Consider the following 21,931-nt stretch of genomic DNA (forward strand, 5'->3'; position numbering starts at 1 on the left):
GTCCCCTGTACATATACACCACAGCTCCCCTTTCCATTCCTCAGTTGTACCATTAGGCCATCTCCATTCATTGTGAATTTCAAACATGGTGGCCATAAACAGCAGTGTGAGAATGTCCATTCATGTCCTCATACTCAGTTCCTCCAGGTATATATTGAGCAACAGGGTTTCAGGATCATATGGCAGACCCACCCCTAGCCTCCTGTGGAACCACCACACTGCCCTCCAAGGGACTGCACCTCTTGGCTCCCCTACCAACAGTGATTAGGTGCATCTTCTCTGGTTTTCTCTGGCACTTGTTTCTCTCTGCTCATTTTTAAACAGATTTATTCACACATCAAACAATCCAACCTAAGTATATAGACATGCGTTCACCATCAAAATCTATGTGAAATACATTTCCTTTTCTCCCACAAAGAATCCGCACTCCTCCCCCATAACCCCTGCCTGTTGACATTTAGTTTTGGCATAATGCCTTTATTACATTCAGTGGAAGCATATTATGATGTTACTGTTGGCTATAGACCCTAGCTTGCATTGACTGCACTTTTTCCTGTATACCATCCATTTTAAACAACTTGCAATGTTGATATTGATTTGGTCTCCCTTGTGAAAATATCTGTTTTTATATGTACATTTAATCACCATCATTGTCCACTTTCTAAGCATTCCTAAGCCATACAAACTCAGTATCCTCTATCTTTCCTTCTGGTTTCATACATGCCTCCACCTTTCTCCCTCAATAATACTCACATTCAGCTTTATTCGGTATCTTTATATTTCTGTGCTACCATCAAGTAGTATTGTGCCATCCATTTCTGAATTTTTACAATCAGTCCTGTTGTACAATCTGTACTCCTTCAGCACCAAATGACCAGTCTCCGCCGTTATTTCTATCTCCTGATAACCTGTGTTCTTAACTTCAACTCTCAAAGTTCAGCCCTTAGTGTTAGTTCATATTTGTGAGACCGTACAGAATTTATCTGTTTGTTTCTGGTTAATATCACTCAGCGTAACATTCTCAAGATTCATCCACGTTGTTACATGCTTTATGCCTTTATTCTGTCTTACAAATGCATAATATTCCATCAAATGTATATTCCACAGCTTGTTTAACCACTCATTCATTGATGGATATTTGGGTTGTTTCCATCTCTTAGCAACTGTAAATAATGGTGCTATAAACATTGGTGTGCAAATGTCCATTTGTGCCCTTGCCTTCACTTCCTCTGAATATATACCTACTAATGGGATTGCTGGATCTTATGGTCATTCTATACTTAGCTTTCTGAGGAACTGCCAAACTGCCTTCTAGGGTGGATGTACCATTTTAAATTCCCATCAACAGTAGATAAGTGTGACTCTTTCTACACATTTTTTCCAGTACTTGTTGTTTTCTGTTTTTTTTAATAATGACTCTAGTGGATGTCAGATGATATCACACTATGGTTTGTTTTTATTTAAATAATTTTATTGACAAATCTTCACACACATATATTCCATACATGGTGTACAATCAATGTATCACATAGTATATACTCAACACCATGATAATTTTTCAGAATATTTGCAGCACTCCAGAAAAAGAATAAGAAAAAACTTGTAGACCCTATACCTTAACCTCTCCCTCTCATTGACCACTAGTATTTCCATCTACCCAATTAATTTTACCCCTGATCCCCCCATTATTTATTTCTTTAATCCATATTTTTTTACTCGTCTTAGGCACGGAGCCTGTTAGGAGCAGCCTGAATTTGGGAAGCATATCTGTATTTGCAGCCTAGCTCCCCTGCCCCTTGTGACCTTTAAAACTGTTTTCCTTTTTGAAACTCCGGTTATACCTATCAACTTGTAAGGATTAAATGAAATACTAAATGAAAAGAACAAAGCATCTTCCGGAAGCCAACATTTACACATTCCTTATTAAGTGGTCTTTGGCTGGAAGATGCACAGGCAACGCCTTTGCTCTGAGATGACACCGCGAGGCGTTTCACCGACACCCTCCTTTGCAGACGAGAAGCCCGCACGTCGCTCCTGTGGAAGCGCTGGAGTGTACCTGGGTCTCTCTCACTTTCCTGCTCACTCCCCTGCTCGCGGCCCCTTTACAAACCCGCGTGTCGCAGAGGGTCTTCCCGGTCCGGACTGCAGGCTGCGCTGCGCCAGGGTCTGCGCCCCCGGACCCGCCCCGAGCACCTGCTCCCCGGGAGCTCCGAGTCCGCCTTGGTGTTTCCACTTACCACCAGGAAACAGGTCCGGGACTCCCCTCTTGGCCGGGGTCGCGAGCCCTCTCCTCCACGCGAGCCCCGAGATCGGGGGAACGCGGCCCCCAGAGCCCTCCCCCGAGACGTGGTACCTGGTCCCCAGAGATCCGCAGGGGACGGGGCAGACAGGTGTGGACCGCGCGTGCGCAGAGAGCGCCCAGCCTCTACCGTAAATAGCGCAGGAAACCGCAGGACGCTCCTGACTTCACCTTCCAAAACGTTTTGCGCACGAAGCCATTAACTCCCCTCCCCCCCCCCCTTTTTTAAGCCTTCGAGAATTACAAGGTGTCATTAAACGCCTGATACCCAGAGCCCAGGCGATCCTAAAACCCCAGGGTTTATAGGTTAAAATTTATGACTGCAAATGATTGCGTGATCTTCCATAGGATCCTGGGTAGAAAAAGCAAAAGCTATGGGGGATATTTGGAAACAATTGGGTAAACTTATTGATGTACTGATATCAGAAATAAAAAGGAAAATAAATGTTGCTGTTGTTAATTGTGATCGTGAAGGGGGCTTTTTTTTTTTTAAGAGACGCATTTGAAAGTGTTTGAGCTTATGTTAATAAATGTGTAATTTCCTTTAAAATATTTCAGCAAAAAAACGATTAGAGTAATATATCGAAAAATGTTAGGAGTTCCTACATTAAGAAAATGGGTATGCTTATCTTAACTATTTTCTACATATGAAAATTTTATAAAGTTTATGAAGGGAAAAATACGTGCTGCCCCTAGAGTGTACACTTTTTAAAACTCAGAGCTGCCAAAGATAAAGTCTTGTATATGTAAATAGCCATGTAAATAGCTCTTGCTAATAAAGCTATGAAATATACCTGATATTAGAAAATGAAGTCCAGAATTAAGAGAAAAGAGTTACAAAAGTGATTCTCCGAGTTTATCTCTAGAAACAAAGGAAAAGCAAGTAAGCTGTCCAGATTTACATAAGCAATGCTTAGAAGTAAATAAGAAAATGATTATTATGGAACTTATGCTTCTTGAAGAGAAGAGCTTGTTGAAAATTCATATGCCCACTTCTAATTCTACCAAATAAGAAGCATTTAGCATAAAATTTTATGACTTTGCCAAAATATTTTTTTAAATTGGTCCTGATACAACAGAAATTCAAGTCCAGGAAACAGAAAAAGTGACAAGGCAGTAGATGTCATAGGTGAGGCTTAAAGCAGTGGGAAAGAGAGCATGCAGAGATTACTGAAACAAAACAAGGGACTATCTACGCTGTGTAGGAAGCTGCGAAAGCGTATGTTGTGAGAACAAAGACTCAGGGCATAACAAACTTATGGCAAATGACCATTTTATTAATTACTCAGCACAAAGGATCTAAAGGAGCACAGGAGAAAATTACATTATGGCTAATCTTCCCAGGGTGGTCAAAACTGCTTGGGTCTGGGACAGTAGATGCAGCTCTGCATGCCCCACTGTGTGTTGGCCAGGAGGCACAAAACTTTCCTGTGTGAGATGGTATTTATTCATCCTGAGTGGAGGGGGCCTGTCACTGAGAATTCCTGCCTTGATTAGTGTCTGGGGCCACTTGTTCCTTGGTTTCCAGGCTTGAAGTCTCTCCCAGGTTGAGGAATGGAGACAGACTGAAACCTAGTGGACAGTAGAAGAGGAGGCGGGGTATTGGCGAGGGCTGGGAGAAGGCTGCTGAGCTTGTGAAGGTGAATTCCCAGGGATTGCAATAAGAAACTCTCAGAGGGATTCAAGCTGCAAACATTGAAAGGAATTCCTTAATTCTTGAATAAAACAAAGGTTTTTGTCAAAATATAATAAAATAAGATTCCTTGGCTATTTTCCTAGGAAATATTCACCCTTCTTCACCCTACTGTAAGCCTGAAATTGGTCCCTGAGTCCTGTTCTACCTTCCAGGACCCTGTCCCAGGGGAACTGATGAGGGGGGTGGGGCAGGCCTTTGCCACATGGACCTGTAACCTTCAAAAGTGGCAAGATTGCAAAAGGCAAAGATAAGACTGAGGAACTGTCCCAGAGTGAAGGAGGTTAAAGACAGACACAGTACGCGATCAGGAGCCAGGCCTTCTGCTATACCAGGTGTTTACTGGGACTAGGACGTCTTTGCAGGAACACACTCAGAAATATTCAGGAGTGACAAGTTACCCTCCAATGGGGGTCTGTTTTCCCTGTTATTAATATGTGCTGATTTAGTGTGTACACTTATTTCCATCAATTCCAATGTTACCCTCCAATGGTTCAAGAAAAAGTTATTTGTTGAGTACCTAACTTTTGCTAAGTCTTAGACTTAAAAAAAAACATTCTACCAAAAATAGAAGAAAAGCTTTCTTTATTTCATTGGGAAAGCCCACCCCAGAGAAAAAAAGAAAGGAATCCCCACAGGAACAAAGGCTGAAATCAATGAAGCCCAGGAGCAAGGGACCAGCAGATGCCAGCCACGTGACTACCGAACTGACAGAGGTGTTCCTGGCCCATTGAATTTCCTTGAATTTAGGTATTTTTTCTTAGATGCTTTGTTTGGAAAATTTTATAGCCTTAGAACTGTAAACTTATAACTTATTAAATTCCCTTTTGAAAAGCTATTCCAGTTCTGCTATATTGCATTCTGGCAGCTTCGAGGCTAACACACTGGTCATGGTTTATAATTATTTTAAGGTGTTGTTTGCTTCAGTTTGCTAGTATAGTTGAGGATTTTTCATTTACGTTTGTAAGGAATATTGGTCTGTGGTTCTCTTTTCTTGTGGTGTTTGTCTTTGATATGAAAGTGATGTTGGTCTGATAGAGTAAGTTAAGGAGTGTTCCCTCCTATTGAATTTTTTAAAAGAATTTGAGTATAATTGGTGTTATTTCTGCTTGGGATGTTTGGTAGAACTGTGAAGTGATCTAATTCTAGGTTTTTCGGTTTGGGAGGTTAATGAGTAAATCCCTTTATGTATAATTGGTCTATTCAAACTTTTTATTTCTTCTATGGTCAGCGTAGGTTGTTCTCATGTTCCTAGGAATTTGCCCATTTCATTCAGGTTATTGAATATACTGGCATAGTTTTTCATAGTATCCTATTATGACCACTTTGATTTCTGTAGGAGTCATAGAAATGCATGTTTTCACTTTTGATATTTGTTTGTATCCTGACTCTTTTTTCTTTGTCAATATAGCTAAAGTCTAATACATTTTATTGATTGTTCTAGTTTGTTAGCTGTTGGAATGCAATATACCAGAAACAGAATGGCTTTTCAAAAGGGGAATTTAATAAGTTGCAAGTTTATAGTTCTAAGGCCAATTAAAGAAAGTCTATAGAAATGTCCAGTGTAAGGCAGCCAGGGAAAGATACCTTGGTTCAAGAAGACTGATGAAGTTCAGGGTTTCTCTCTTGGCTGGAAGGGCATGTGGCAAAATCTGCCAGCTTTCTCTTCTAGCTTGTTTCATGAAGCTCCCCAGGAGGCATTTTCCTTCTTTATCTCCAAAAGTTGCTGGCTGGTGGACATTCTGCTTCGTGGTTCTGTGGCATTCTCTGCTGTCTCAGAATCTCATGGGTTTCTCTCTTGTTGTTCTCTAGCTTTTTCCAAAGTGCTTCTTCTTTTAAAGGATTCCAGTAAAACCAATCAAGGCCCACCTGGAATGGGTGGAGACGTGTCTCCACCTAATCAAGTTTAATGTCCACACTTGATTGAGTCACAACAGGTGTATTTGCAGTGCTAGTTCCCCTCGATAGTGAGGATCATTCAACCCAGCCAGTACTGTAACCCCCTTCCTGCCTGCTGATCCAGGGGCATGTGGAAGCCCAAAGTGGCCAGGTCTTAAATTCCAGTTCAATGGAATCATTGTTGTGTCTCCTGATGGAAGCACACTTCCTTTTGGAACTAACACCCATAGACCAGGAGAGTTTAAAGTTGCAGGTTCAGGAAGCAAAACTTTTTCTAGGGGATCACTAGAGCTGATAGGGAGTGGTGCCACTCCCATTTCCACCCCCTTGATTCCTGGACCTGTGAATACTAGCTGTCAGGGAAACAGCACCATCGAGTGGATCCTGATTTAGAGTGTACGCAGCCTCCTGGAGAGCACTGCCACAGCCCTGCGAGGTATTGCCACTTAGTCGGCATTGTAATGGGGTCTCCAAAAGGCCATCCCATCATTCTGTCAACACAGCTGCCTCTGGATGATGGGGAACATGGTAAGACCAGAGAAATCCATGAGCATGGGCGCATTCTGAACTTAATTTGCATATACAAATCAAATAAGAATTTAGTAGACTTCCTGTGCTAGTTTGGAAAATGCTGGAATGTAGTATACCAGAAATGGAAAGGCTTCTACAAAGGGGAATTGAATAAGTTACAAGATTTCAGTTCTAAGGAAGTGAAAATGTCCAGATTAAGGTACAAGAGATTATCTTCACTCAAGAAAGGCTGATGGGTCAGAAACACCTCTGTCAGCTGGGAACTCACATGGCTGGCATTTGCCGGTTCTTTGCTCCTGGGCTCCATTGTTTTCAGGCTCTGTCACTGTGGGGGTTCCACACTTCACTTCTCTAGGGCTTGCTTGTATCTCTTGGCTTCCCTTGACTTTCTCCAGGTTCTGGCTTCCTTAACTCATGGCAATGTCTGCTGGGCTCCAAGCATCTACAAACATCCATGTATCTGTTATCTACATGTCCACATCTGTGTCAGTTCTGCTGTGAAGTTCCTGTTGGCTCTGTGGCTTCTGTCATTTCTGACTCCCCAAAATGCTACTTCCTTTAAAGGCTGCCAGTAAACTAATCCAGACTTACCTGGAATGGGTGGAGTTTCATCACCATCTAAAAGTCACATCCAAGTTTGCGTGTGTCACTTCTTGACATAGATAACCTAATCAAAAGTTTCCACCTTATAGTATTGAATCAGGATTAAAAGAAAGAGCTGCCACCACAGATTGGGTCAGGATGAAATTGTGGCTCTTCTGGGGGTACGTAATAGGTTCACACCAGCACATTGTCCATCTGTTTTATTTCTAGGAGCCCCATGATCTACTAGCCAGTGCCATAAGTCTGGGCATCAGATCATTCTGACTGCTGCTTTGTGACTGCTGTCCATTATGGCGGCCACGCCCACCTTGTCTTTGGTAAGTCACTACTGTCTGTGTGGACTTTGCAAACTTGAGAGCTGATCATCCCCATTGCATTTAAGTATTCAGCTCAGAGACAGCAGTTCCCAAACTAATATCTGACCTACAGAGGACCACTATAGAGCTCTTCAGGGATGATGGAGCTAATCTCACAAATTTATTCCTAACAGCCTGGTAAAAGATGTGTCCTCTGAACTTTCCTGGGGTATGTGAAGAGGTCTTCCATGATAAATCCTCTCTAACATTCCAATCTTTCTAAGCCTTTGGATCTCTGCATCTACATTAAACCAGGAAAGTTTCGGCATCTCAAACAGGTAATTTCTGCCACCTTTGAATCCGTGTTTCAGCCAATCACCCAAACAAACTGTTAACACGCTTTCAAGCCCCTTGAGCTACAACACTGAATCCAGAAACTCTTGTGTGCCTGTATCAATAAATTCAGCCTGATCCAGATTTAAATTCCTTTCACCATTATCCCACACCCTTAATGTCCATTCCCACACATATTCTCCTGATTTCTGTTTTATAAATTGGAAATCCCATGCCATTGTTTTGAAGTATACCATACCTCCTCATGGGTCACATTTTGCTACCTCACCTTTAGGAGCCCATTGGGACTTTATTCTAGTTATAGGCCTAGAAGAGGAGGGGTAGTGGGGATGGGTCATGGAAAGAATTAGAAGTGCCTTTCCAGCCAATTACCTCAGGGCACTCCCTTGCAGTTTTATCTGGTAAAACAGGATTAATTTGTCCAGACAAAGGAGTGAGGGCTGTTTCTCCAGGGGAGGTGGTTAGAGAAGTACCAGGCACTGAAAGCTTAATCTCTTCAAATGGGAGTTGGATAGCAGATTCCTTAGGGAAGAACTGAGGTCTGGAAGCTGTTTTCTCAAGGCAGGCTGGAGCCTGGCTTGCTGTTTCCTCAAGGCAGGCTGGAGATGGGGTGGCTGTTTCCTCAGGACAGACCATGACCAGTTTATCTCACAAAGACTCAGGCAGAATCTAGGTTTCAATGTCTCCACTGCCATCATTATCAGGCCATATGTCCACATCCCAATCTTCGGGATTCCATTTCTTTCCAATCAGTGCCTTCACTTTACCAGCAGACATTCTTCAAGGTGGAGAATTTAGTTTAAAGTGTATATCTGCTACTCACACAGTAAAAGCCTGGGTCTAGTTTTCAGAGTTCTCAAGTCTGTGGCTACAGGAAATAAAATTTTATTTCAGGGTACACATAGAAAGTTTTACATCTTTTATATTGTGCTTAAGCTGAAAATTTGAACCCTTTAGCTCATCCCCTTTTTTAAATAACTGTATCCAACATTACTAGAAACAACCAGCCAATATCATTACAGCTTTTAGCTACAAAAACTCGCATCAAAAACACTGTCACCCAGAGCCTTGCTTCGTATAAGCATATGATCAGCAGAATCAAATGGTGATATTTTGCATATCTCTATTCCTAACTCAAGGCATGGACTATCAGTGCCATCTTGATGATTGGAAATAGAATCATTAATGTCTTTAAATCTAATTAGAATAGAAAACTAAGAGCAAAAATCCATTTTTTAAAAATGTACATACCACATTTTATTTATCCATTCTTTGGTGGATGGATACTTGGGTTGTTCCCACATTTTGGCAGTTGTGAATAATGTTGCTATGAACTCTGGTGCACAAGCATCTTCAGGGTCCCTGCTATATACCAAGTAGTGGGATTGCTAGGTCACATGGTAATTCCATACTTAACTTTCTGGGGACCTGCCATACTGTCTTCCACAGCAGTTACACCGTTTTACATTCCCACCAGCAACTGCGTGTTATTTCTTCACATCTAACTATTTTTTTTTCAGTTTTCTTCATTTTAAAACTTTTTGAAAAGATGGAACAGCTTGATGTTCTTAGGGAGACTGGCACCTCTAGGTTTCAGGACTTATCTGGTCTAGCAACTATCTGAAAGCACAAACCCATTTTTTAAGATTCTGTTTCTGAAGAGCCACCCTGCTCTTGGGGCTTGAGGGTCTGGTTACATGAACGCTGATCCCACAAGGGGACAATCTCAGATCCCCTGTTCCCTAAGTGACTCTGAGAGTTCTACAAAATGTATGCTCTGTAAAATGTATGGCAGCTCATACAAAATTTCCAGAATCCTATCCATGGAGCAACAAAGCTGGAACTGAATAGTGACATGCCCAAGACTCTGGTGTTTGGAGAAATCAGAAAGAGATGGGAAGAGAGAGAAAAGCTGAGACTATGAGACAGCTAGTGCTAAGGGTGGCTCTTAAGCTGCTTTAGGAATTCAGAGTTGGTGCTGGAGATGGTCGTAGCTCTGGAGTTGGTGCTATGTCTATCTTCTCAGTGGATCAGGCACTGAAGCTGGCTCTGACTCTCAAATTGGCACTAGAGCTGTCTGTTTCTGGCTCATATCTGTCACTGACTATATCTGTGGAACTGGTGCAGGAGCTGGCCTGTGACATGGCTTTATCACTTGAGTTGTCATTGCTTTTATCTTGGGAGTTAGCACCTAAGAAGGTACCAGGGTATGACCAGACTAGTTAAAGAATATGGATAAAGACAAAATAAATAATAGGGGAGACAAGGGGTAAAATAAACTGGGTAGATGGAAATACTAGTGGTCAATGAGGGAGGGGTATGGGATATGCTATGCATGAGATTTTTCTTTTTGTTTCTTTCTCTGGAGTGATGCTAATATTCTAAACGATGATCATGGTCATGAATACACAACTATGCAATGATATCGTGAGCCACTGATCCTTCACCATGTGTGGAATGTATGTGTGTGAAGATTTGTCAAAAAATAAAAAGTTCAGCTCTGGACCTGGCAATGCAGTTGACTCAGGTCCAGAGCTGGTGCAAGAGCTCATGCCTGAGGAGGTTCTAGGCTGCAGGAGGTGCTCTTTCAGGCGCTGTTGTGGGAGCAGGAGGGAGAGCTGGCCGTGCAGTTAGTGCTGGAGCTATAAGAGGAGAGGATCCACCAGCTTGATGGCCCTCCTGGGGCCCTTCAAAATCAGAAAGCATCCCGCTGCTGGAGAGAGCCCAAACCCATGATTCCCACCCCAGGAGGCCTCCTGGACGGAGCTCCACTAGATGACACTTCTGAGGTTCCTCTCTGTTCCTGGCTCCACACCAGCCCTGGAGGTTCCTCTCTGCATGCTCCCCTCCACCTTCGAGGCCACCCGGGCTCACCAGCATCCAACCCAATCCTCCCCTCTCTCTGGCCTGGCCTCCCTGGACACAAAGGCTCAGGCTGCAGAAGGAGAAACTGTGCCTTGTGTTGCAGCTCTGAGCCTGGGATTTCTGATCCGGGCTTAGCAAAGCGGTAGTATGATCCCAGCAGAGCCTGAGAGCTGAGAGATGTAGCCCCTGGTGCGGGCCAGCCGGTTTCCAGGATGGAAGAGACGGCGCTGGGTGGAGCCGGGCGGGCCGCACATCGGAGACGCCCCTGCCCATTGTCCCCACCTGTTCCTGTGCGTGTGTTTGTGGGTGTGCCCCACGAGAACGCGCTTGTGGGCTGCTGAGGAGAAAGTGGCCTCACAGGGACAGGAGCAGGCAGGGGGTCCCCAGAACTTAGGGGCTCTCATTTCCAAAGCAAACCACCAGGAGGAGGCTGAGCCCTGGTCTAGTTCGCCGGAAACTTTCAGGGCCTTGCCTCTCTGGGCCTCACTTTCCAATCCCACATTGAGTGCTCTCTGGGGCGGGGGTGCCAGGCTCCCTCACAACCGGCGGGGTGGTGCGGTCTAACGCGGCGCACAGGCCTGGGCTCCCGTAGCACGGGGACCCGGTGGACCCCGTGCGGGGTGGCGGGATCCTGCCCACGCGGGACCGAGGAAGGTGCCGAAACAGACCCTCGAACCCGCGCATGCGCACTGCGCCAACGGCGCCGAACCCGCAGATGCCAACGGATTCCCTGCCCGCCGGACCCGGTGGACCCGGTGCGGGGTGGCGGGATCCTGCCCACGCGGGACCGAGGACCGTGCCGAAACGGACCCTCGAACCCGCGCATGCGCACTGCGCCAACGGCGCCGAACCCGCAGGTGCCAACGGATTCCCTGCCCGCCCCCTGCCGTGTGTCCTCCTCTCTCCCTGAGTCGGTGGGATATGAAGAGGGCAGCCGGGCAGGACGCCAGGGGCTGGAGCTGGTGTCCGTGGGAGCCTGAGACGCAGGTGGAGGCTCTGCGAACCTGCAGGGGACAGTGGCCCAGGAGGCCAGGAGGAGGCAGGTCAGGGCCCTCCCCTCCCCTGCACTCCTCCCCATACCAGCTGCTGTGAGGAAGGGAGGAGCCCCAGGGGAGGAGGGAGGCCCCTGGACTGTTCTAGGTTGGGGCGCAGTTTCTGAGGTCGGAGACCCCCCTTCTAGCCCAGTGCTGTTGCCCATTTTGTAGGGGGGCCACGGCTCCAGCCCTCACTGCCTCTAGGTCTGGGAAATCAAACGCAGCCTGAAGGTGGGACCCAAAGTCCCTGCTCTGTGCCATGCCTGGACCTGTGCCGAACCTCAGGGGCTCATCTTGGGCTGCAGCCCCCAATCCCAGTGACGGTCCTGAGTCCAGACCCCTCAGGCCGTCAACTGTCTGGCTTGTATGACCTTGCCATGGAGGAAACTGAGGCATTGGTAGGCCCCGTATTAAGTTTTCTGTTATGAGGCTTTGATGGGACTGAGCAGGGTTTCTGAACCCCAAATCCTGTGCTTTGCACAAGAACCCTGAGGATGGGCCCCTGAGTCCAGCTTTGAGGGTGAGACAACATGGGTGGGGGCAAGGCATGGGGGGAGCACTGAGCTGGGGGCTCTAAGCAAGGAGAGGATATCCTGCGCATTTTTGATGCTCCAGGTGTGGGGATGTGAAACTTGCCTGTGGGGTCATTACTAGCAAGGCGCACAGTGGGTGGGAGGATGTGGGCATCAGGCCACCAACTTCATGTCCAGCCAGCTTCATCCCAGGAGAAATGGGGAGAATTAGAAAAAAGAAACTTCTGTCTCTCTGGGAACTTGTGGTTGGGTGGAAACAAACACTCAGCCCACCCAGGGAGTGATAGATACTTCGGCACCTACCCTTGCGGGGAGCCAGACAAGCCTCCACCTGGTGGCAAACAGGGCCTGGAGGTAGAGTCTGTTATTCCCCGTCTTAAATGTGAGGAAACTGAGGCTCAAGTCACAGTCAGGCAATTGGAGCCAGAACCCAAACCTCCACTGGCCTCTCCTTCCCTCCCTGAAGCTTCTCCAATGATGACAGTGATAGAAGAGGCCTTTTCTGAGGTTCTGTGAGCAGGAACCCCGAGGAGGGGAGGGGCTGCAGCCACATCCACAAGTTGTTGGGCAAGTGGCATATCCATGCCTTGTCTTAAATGTGGTCTCACAAGTGTGATGCCATCCCAGAATCTTTCTGCTCCCCCTAGGGAGTATCTGAGGAGCACCATTGTCTGTCAGGGTGACCTCTCCAATTAGGTGTGAGTTCAGGGCCCAGCCTGACCCACACCATGTCTGCATCACAGGTAGGTGCTATGTACATGGAGGGAGGCTTCAGGGAGACATCAACAGGGGAGTCAGTTTTTTGGGATCAATGACCACATCTGCAAAGTCCTCCCTTTTGCCACCTCCCACGCCCAGATCCTAGCATTTAACTGAATGACAGTCCAACTGGTAAGGTGTGAGCCATTCGTGCTTGAAAGCACCTGTTGGTGGGGTGGAGTGGCAGGGAGCAGACCTCACACCAGGTCCTCCTGTGACCTGCAGGGACCTTGAAAGACAAGGACTCCGAGGAATGATGCCTGCAACCTTCCATCACCAAGGGCAACACATACAGGAATGAGGACTGCACGGACCACTGTACTGGATCCCTCTGGGCAAAAGGCAAGATCATGCTCACCCTCCATTCTCTTCTAACCCCCTACTTCCTACAGGAACTGCACCAGCAGCCAGAGAGACCCAGATCCTGCCCTACTGTTGGTGTGTAGAGGCTTGTTCTAGTTTGCTAGCTGCCAGAATACAATAAACCAGAAACCGAATGGCTTTTAAAAGGAGAACTTAATAAGTTGCTAGTTTATAGTTCTAAGGCCGAGAAAATGTCCCAATTAAACAAGTCTATAGAAATGTCCACCCTAAGGCATCCAGGGAAAGATAATAGTTCAAGAAGGCCGATGAAATTCAGGGTTTCTCTCTCAAGTGAGAAGGCACATGGCGAACATGGTCAGGGTTCCTCTCTCATCTGGAAGGGCACATGGTGAACACGGCATCATCTGCTAGCTTCTTCTCCTGGCTTCCTGTTACTTGAAACTCCCCAGGAGGGATTTTCCTTCTTCATCTCCAAAGGTCGCTGGCTGGTAGACTCTGCTTCTTGTGGCTATGTCGTTCTGCTCTGCTCTCTCTGAATCGCTCCTTCTCCAAAATGTTTCCTCTTTTATGGTACTCCAGAAACTAATCAAGACCCACCCAAATGGGTGGAGACATGTTGTCACCTAATCCATCTTAACAACCACTCTTGATTAAATCAAACATAATAGGGATTATTTTGAATGGGATTTTGATTAAAACATGGCTTTTCTAGGGTCCCTACATCCTTTCAAACTAGCACAAGGCTCCAAAGCTGAACTGTCTAAAGTCAGCCCAGAGACAGAGATGAGGTGCAGGAGGGGATTCTCATAGTGTTCCTCAAGCCTGTTGCATGGCAGACCTTGGTGCACCTCCCTCAGGCCATACAGGTACACCCTCTGCCTGAGGGCTTGAGGGTCTGGTTACATGAGCTCTGATCCCACAAGGGGACAATCTCGGATCCCCTGTTCCCTAAGTGACTCTGAGAGTTCTACAAAATGTATGCTCTGTAAAATGTATGACAGCTCATACAAAATTTCCAGAATCCTATCCGTGGAGCAACAAAGCTGGGACTGAATAGTGACATGCCCAAGACTCTGGTGTTTGGAGAAATCAGAAAGAGATGGGAAGAGAGAGAAAAGCTGAGACTATGAGACAGCTAGTGCTAAGGGTGGCTCTTAAGCTGCTTTAGGAATTCAGAGTTGGTGGTGGAGATGCTTGTAGCTCTGGAGTTGGTGCTATGTCTATCTTCTCAGTGGATCAGGCACTGAAGCTGGCTCTGACTCTCAAATTGGCACTAGAGCTGTCTGTTTCTGGCTCATATCTGTCACTGACTATATCTGTGGAACTGATGCAGGAGCTGGCCTGTGACATGGCTTTATCACTTGAGTTGTCATTGCTTTTATCTTGGAAGTTAGCACCTAAGAAAGCTTTACCTCTGCAGCTGGTATCACAGCTGGAGTTGGTTCTACCTTGAACCTGGTGCTGACACAAGCTCAAGATTTGCTGTCTAAATCAGAGGAATTGGTACTCTATCTGGATCTGGACGAAAGGCTGGTACTAGAGATGGTGCTATAGTTGGCACAGATGCATTGCAGCTGGGTCTAGCACTGGACTTGGTAGGTTGACCTGATTCAGAAACTTGTTCTCTGTCTGCATATATGTTCAGATTGTTTTGGAGCTGGTTGTAATCAGAAGCTGGCATTGTGTCTAACACTGAAACTAGCCTTGAGCTGGAATTGGAAATGAGTCAAGTTTTGTATCTGGTGTGCGAGCAGGTGCTGGAATTTGTCTGGGTCTACACGTGACACTCACTCTGGTTCTGTCATAGGTGGCTCATAATCAATCTTTTGAATACATTTCCCCTTCTTTAGGGACTTCTAGCCCATATCAATGTTCCTCTTTCCTCTACCCCTCCCAACAGACATCTGGGCTCCACAATGGCAGGGAGGGTCAGGGTTGGCTTTGCTCATTGAAAAGCACTTGCAACAGTAGGTGCTCCCTAATAACTGCTGGGTGGGGACTGCTTGCAGCCGTCTTCTCATGGTACTCATTGCACCTCAACTTGAAGCTTAATTGCCAAGTGCTGCCTTATCTTTGCATGCCTCTGAGGGCCTCCTCCATCTAATACTTTCCTCCTGGAAGCAGGAGAGTAAGATGGGGTCCTGTTTGTGGGGAAGAAATGTTGTGGAAGTGGCAGTGATGATGGTTACCCAGATTGTAATGTACACAAGATGCTGATATGCACACTTCAATAGAGTGTTAAAATACAATATTTAATTTAAAGAGTGTCCTAAGACTAAAAAATAAATGTAACCACATATTATATGAAATATAGTCATGAACGTGGTGAAGAGAAAAGAAAACTACCTTCACTGAAGAGGGTTAGGAATGGTCCTTTTCATCATCTCCTGGCTAGAGCAGGGTTGGTGCAGCTTCAGTTGGAGGAAGGGCTGGCAGAAGCTTGTCTGCTCCCTCTTTCTGGGATGCAGATGGTCTATACTGAACAAGCTCCCTGCATAGGGGGTGGGGGGCAGGGGGTGATGGGGACAACTGGCGTTTATTCTGCTTCAGTGTGTGGCCCTGGTCTTTTCATGGGCTCCAGCTCTGGAGTGGGTTCAAAATGCATAGGTGATGGTAGTGTTGGCACCAGCACCAGAGCTTGTGGAAAACCTAGTGGAGTGTCTATATCTAGAGGTATTGCTTGTTTTTATGCTGATGTGTGGGCAGGACATAGAGCTGGCAGTGCAACTTTTGCTAGAGCTGCAAGAGGAGGAGCATATTCACCATGATGGCCTTCCCAGGGACCTCTCCAAAGTCAGAAAATATCCCACTGCCTCTGAAATGCCCAAACCCAAGATTCCCAATCCAGGAGGCCTTCCCAGACAGATGTCCAGCAGATATCTGGGCTGAGGTTCCTCTTTGCCTCTGGCCCGAGCCAGCCCTGGAGGCTTCTCCCTGGGTGCTCTACCATATCCCCTCCAAAAGCTCAAAGGCACCCACCACAGTCCTATTACCCTCTTACAGCCTCCTTTGACTCCAGAGGCTAAAGTTGCATATGAAAAAAGAGGGCCCAGCAGTGGAACTCTGAGTGCAGAATGGTCATTTTCCTTTTTATTATCAGTACCTTGAGCCAGGAGATCCCAGTGAGTGAAAGAAGTTCTTCATAGGGTGGCCCAGCCAGGCACCTGCGTTGGAGCAGATGGTGCTGGAGGGGGAATGTGGGCAACAGATCACAGGTGTGGCCTTTATGTTCACCTGAACCCCTCCCTGACAGTCCTGGCAGTGGCTATCTTGATCACTCACCAGGGTCAGGTGATGATGTGCAATCATAAGGGCAAGCAATCAATTATCTGAACAGATCTCCCTTTCTTCAGAGAACACTCACATATGTACATCTGACTCCCCTGACCCATCCCCTCAGGAATCTTGAGACCAGCAGGGCAGGGAGGGGCTGTATTTTCTCTACTCATTGCAGTGCATTTGTGACATGCAGTGATTTGGGACCTCCCACCCAAGCCTTCTCAGGGCCCTCATTGCACCTCAACCTGAAACTCATGCACTGCGTCCTGACTTAGCTCTGAGTGCCTGTGAGGGTCTAGTCCCTCTGAAACTGTCCAGCTGGCCACAGAGAATCAGACGGATCACCCATGAGGGCAGCTGAACACCCTACACTGAGGATCTAGGAAGAGAGGGGAGCAGGATGCTCACCACATCTGTGGGAACATGGATCTTTGGTTGGAGATGAGAAAGGGGGCCAGCTTGAACCATGATGGATTGAAGGAGGGATGGTGGGGCTCATCAGCAGTGAGCAAACCAGGTCTATGACCTGCTTCTCCCACCTACCACCCCTCAATCCAATTTTCACACTCAACTGTGGAGGAAGGAACCCCACATTATTCACCCACGGTCCACTCACATTTTCAGCTGGCCCAGGGCTTGGCCATACTTTTCAGAGAATAGAAAGACACATCCACACCAAGAGGGTACCATGAGGGCATCATATTTGATGTGCTGTTCACCCTCCCTGCTCCTGAGGTCTCGGGTCACTGTTTGACACCCCAATGGAAGGGAAGCCCAGGAAAATGGAAATTTTTTCTGCTTAATTCCCCCCAATTATAATAAAACTGGAAATGCCCTGCATATAACAAGCACCCATGATCTACTGCTTTATGGATATGCAACATCAAGGTGGATACCCCAGCCCCCAGGGATCCCTGCCCTGGCTACACCTCAGGTAGGAAGTCCAGGAAGGTATTTCCAACCATCTTCACAAATTGGAATATAGGTGAGTCCAGGGCCACTAGTAGGTGAGGGCAGAGTCAGATGCTTCCCTGGGGGAGAGGAAAATAATCATTCTGACCACCCACAGCACCTCCAGGAGTTCATCACCCAGGGCCAAGCTGGGTCAACCCTTTCCATAGCTCATCTCCCCTTATCCTCACCATGACCCTATGATGTGTGTCCTCTTACCCCCAGCCCTCAGGGCATAAGCCTGAGGCTCAGAGAGGTGAAGTGACATCCCAAGACATATGGCCCTGGCTGCAGACTCAAGTGTGAAGGGGGCAGGGGACTGACATGGTGACCAGCCGGACCATGACCTGTTGGTGTGGGATGCCAGGCCATGTGCTCCCCTGGGAAGTGAAGGTGACAGGTGAGGGGGTACCAGGCGCGGCCCTGTCTCTTCCTGCCTCCTGGTCCTGAGGACAGTCTGCACTCGGGTGGTCTCCACATTCCCGGTAGACGCCTCTTCACACTGGGGGTGGGTTTGGGGAGGGGAAAATGCAGTCACTGGCTCCACCAGGACTACCAGGTGGTAAGGAGCTCAGAATTGAAAATAAAAGACCTCAGTGACTGAGATAGGAGGTGGGATATGGGTGTCTCTAGCAGAAGAAAGTCTCAACTTTTTGGAAGAAATTGTGGTGGGACAGGGATGTAGTGTTAGTGCACTCAGGGTATTTGGTTACCTGAGTGATAACACCTCCCTTATAAATAGCCTGTCATAAAGACAGTATCCCCTGAGAGAGAACCCAACTCCCCACCAGCTGCTCCTTCCCTCCCTGAAGCTTGTCTGATGATTACAGTGACTGAAGAGGCCATTTTTGAGGCTCAGTGAGCACGAACCCCAAGGAGGTGAGGGGGTGCAGCTACGTCCACAAATAGCGAGTGCAAGGCGGGTGACTGTGCCTGTCTTAACTGTTAAATCAACCATGTAATGTTAAATCAACCATGTAATGCTAGCACCTACCTGCTGTACCTGGGGAGCATAGGAGGAGCCCCTTTGTCTGTCAGAGTGATGCCTCCCAATCAAGGTGTGAGCCCAGCACCCAGACTGAACTACCCCAACTCTGCCTCACAACTGGGCATTTGTACAGGGAAAGAGGCATCAGGGAGGCTCAATAGGGTACTCAGCCCATTGGGATCAATGTCCACATCTGCAAAGTTCTCCTTTTTGCCACCTCCCAAAGAGAAACTCCACAGACCCCTGACTGGCAAACTGTGAGCCACTCATGCTTGGCAGGGCTCTGCCACTGAGGTATGGTGGCAGGGGGCTGACCACATGCCAGGATCTCCTGTCACCTGCAGGGACCCTGGAAAACAAGGACAGGAGAGCTAGAGCTTCATCTGGTGCCTGGACTGGCTCAAGCTCATCATCTGGCTGTCCTGTGAATGGGGAGATCATACATTTGACATTATACTCAACATGACACAGAAGCTTGTGAGTGAGTTGGCTATGTCCCTGAGGCTGTTGGAAAGACAAGAACTGAAGGTAATTATAGCTATGGAGATTTGTTGAAGCAGATTCTGAGGCTGCATGTAAACCTGCTCCTAACTCTAGAGGTTTCTAAAGCTGGTGCTAGGTGGCTGGATCTGGAGCTAGGAGAGCACTAGAGCTGGTGCAAAAGTTGATGCTGAATGGGGTGCTATACCTCCCGGTGTGAATGTGTGAGGAGATCTATGACTTGCTGGGGAACATCAGAGAATTTCCTCCTCCATTGCTTGAGTTATACAGGGAAATGCATGGTGTTCCAACTCTACGTCAAGAGTTTTCGTCACTGTGTAGCCCACCTGCACCTTGAGGCAGGGAGGATGTGGTGCTTACAGAAGTCCTTTGAGTTGTGGTCCAGCCAGATCCAAGGATAGAGGGCATAGTGTTGTTGGGGAGGCAAGCTGGAACCTGAGTCAAAGGCCTGTTCTGTCCCCAGTTCTGCTGTCTTAGGACAACCTGTGGGTTGGGCCCATGTGCCTGCCCTGCCCCACTGAGCTGAGTGCTCCTCAAATGTTCTGCCTCAGTGAGCTGCAGGTACTGCAGCTGGGCATGACATTGCATATTACAGCTGGCATGGTGAGCTCCATAGAGGGCAGACTCCCTCAGGTGCTGTCTCTAGGTCACCGACCTCCCCTCTGTGCCCAAGGGGCCCAGACCACACTCACATCTCCTTATGACTCCTTTCCTTCTGAGAAGAGGCCCCCAGACCCAGGCTTCTGGTGAAAATAATAAGATATGTGGGAATGGGAGTCCTTCCCAGCCCCTCCAAGGACAGGCCTCCAAATTCCCAACTTGGTCTGTGGAGCAGGAGCCCCTCTTCCTGATGCAAAGCCCATTCCCCTTTTCAGCACGATTACCTGAACTCTTAAAATATGGGAGACACAGCTTTGTCTAAAATGTCCTTGAGGGGTCCTCTCTAATGTTCTGTGCCCCTCTCTGCTTGGTCTGGGGTCCTTGTCGACTCCCCAAATAGAATGGAAACCCAAGAGGCAGTGATCTTTGTCTGGCTCACTGTTTTATGCGTAGAGCCTGAAATGTACTTGCACAAAGTAGGTGCTCCATAAATTGGTGTGGAATGAATGAACCTCAACTAGAATTATTCTGGAAATCTGAGTGCACCTGGGCTTTGTGCCAGACCCTGGGGGATCATGGACTTATTGTGTGAAGAATGGGGAACTCCTAGATGGAATCTCAGATCTCCCATACAAAAGAAAGAGTAGGTTTGTCCATATTGACAGGGTCATGAGGGCTGTATCAGGTATTGATTCATGAGCCCCCAGCCTTTCCAGAGTGAAACACCTATGTGAGGGGGATGATTAGTAAGGCTGGAAGAAGGTGTGGAAGGGCAGACCAGCAGATTGCTCCCTGGATCCCTGGGGTCCGAGGGTAAACCATAAATACAATAGGAGGCAGCAAAGATGAATATGACACAATGAGAAGAATAAACAGTATGAATCTTCTTTTCTTAGAATCCACCTAATATGGGAAAACTGACTTTGTAATTTTCCAAGACAGGTAGGATGTTGGGGTCATGGATGGGGAAGGGGCAGTGGTCCCAGTGCTTGAGGAGAGGGCTGTTGACCAATCCAAGAGCAAGTTCAGGGGGTTAGCACAGGGTGGTCTCCAGGGAGGAGTCTGGGCCGGGGCCCTGTCTTGGCCTGCAGGGATCTGGGGGTGGGGAGAACTCCCCACTGCACCCCCCCTTACCCTGGGCCAGTACTGCACCTGTGATCCATGTGGGGATCCTGCACCCAGCACAGGTGGCTAGTGTGGACCACTCTGTTCACCATCTCCTCATTGACAAGCTGTAAGGAGTTCTGCAAATTGGAGACCAACAGTGGGGCTGGGAGGCATCAGGGCTGGCTTGGCCATGGCTTTAGGGATCCCCCTTGGTGACCTCCTCCGCTCAGGTTGGGCTGGGCTTGGATCTGGACAGACTTCCAGCCAGGGGGCCATGAGCTGACAGATGGAGTTTGAGGATGCATGTAGGTGCAGATGCCTTCCCACAGTACTGGTTTTCCCAACATGCTGGATATATCTGGGGTGAAATTGTTACTTATCTACAAGTATCTACAAGTACTTAGGGGCTCAGTGGAGCAACCCATCCAAGATTGTGCCCCCATCTAAAGGCAGAGTCCAGATCCCAATGCCCTGACCCAGTCACCTGCACCCCATGTGCTAAGACCCCACAGAGAAGGAGCCTCTTCCTGATGTGTGGCCATCCCCATACTAATCACTCATCTGTCCACCTGCAGACTTCCTATGCTGACCCAGCAGGCATGGGAAGCTCCTCTTGGGTGGCTGGTACATCCCTGGGTCAGCCTATTTTGTCAGAGGAAGGGTTGCAGTATCCCCAGTACCCACATCTACTTCCTTTCTTTCTGCTTGCAGAGGCCCTTGGACTCACTTGGGTGACAAGGGGTTCCCAGCTTCATTTCATGATGAGCCTGGGGTGGGGTGTGAAATGGGACAGTTCTCTGATATGGCTGACAACTGGGTGTTCCAGAGACCACCATAATGGGATAGGTCTCCTTTGCGCTATCTTCTGGGAGCATCTGGAATCTTCTAACTATGCACAAGTTCATCACCTCACAATCAGTGCCACAGAAAGTACCATGGGATTCTGTGCTCCCACAAAGCAAGTGGGAAATAAGAGAAATCCCAGCAGAAAGTGCTGGAGGGCCTGCACCCACACACAGTCCCTTATACCAAGCCCTAGGCTTGACCTGAGACCTGAGGTGGGGGGATCCATACTGCTTTATACACCACAGAGCTATGGCTATGCCCTGATGTCACCTTCCTCTGCCTGACCCCTGTGACCCTAATCCTGCAGCTGTCTGACAGCAGAGAGGAAAACAGCCCAGGCAGCAGGGATATAAATGAACAATTCCAGACTAGAGCTACTCCTAGTGTCCCACTGACCCCCAACTTCCCTCTCCTTTCTTATAAAGTTCACTAGGACCCTCCACTGGCCCTGCCCTGGCTACAAAGCTCA

General features: G+C 47.7%; 1 long non-coding RNA gene across 1 annotated transcript; it reads left to right on the plus strand.

Annotated features, from left to right (window-relative positions):
- The first annotated feature begins 11,307 nt into the window (after positions 1 to 11,307).
- LOC143688427 (uncharacterized) lies at positions 11,308 to 19,290 on the plus strand. Its single transcript, XR_013177992.1, has 2 exons — positions 11,308 to 11,583; positions 13,092 to 19,290. It is a non-coding gene; the product is annotated as an uncharacterized LOC143688427 (long non-coding RNA).
- The last annotated feature ends 2,641 nt before the right edge of the window (positions 19,291 to 21,931 follow it).

Source organism: Tamandua tetradactyla, chromosome 6 (genome assembly GCF_023851605.1).
Source record: "Tamandua tetradactyla isolate mTamTet1 chromosome 6, mTamTet1.pri, whole genome shotgun sequence".
Classification (NCBI taxonomy): domain Eukaryota; kingdom Metazoa; phylum Chordata; class Mammalia; order Pilosa; family Myrmecophagidae; genus Tamandua; species Tamandua tetradactyla.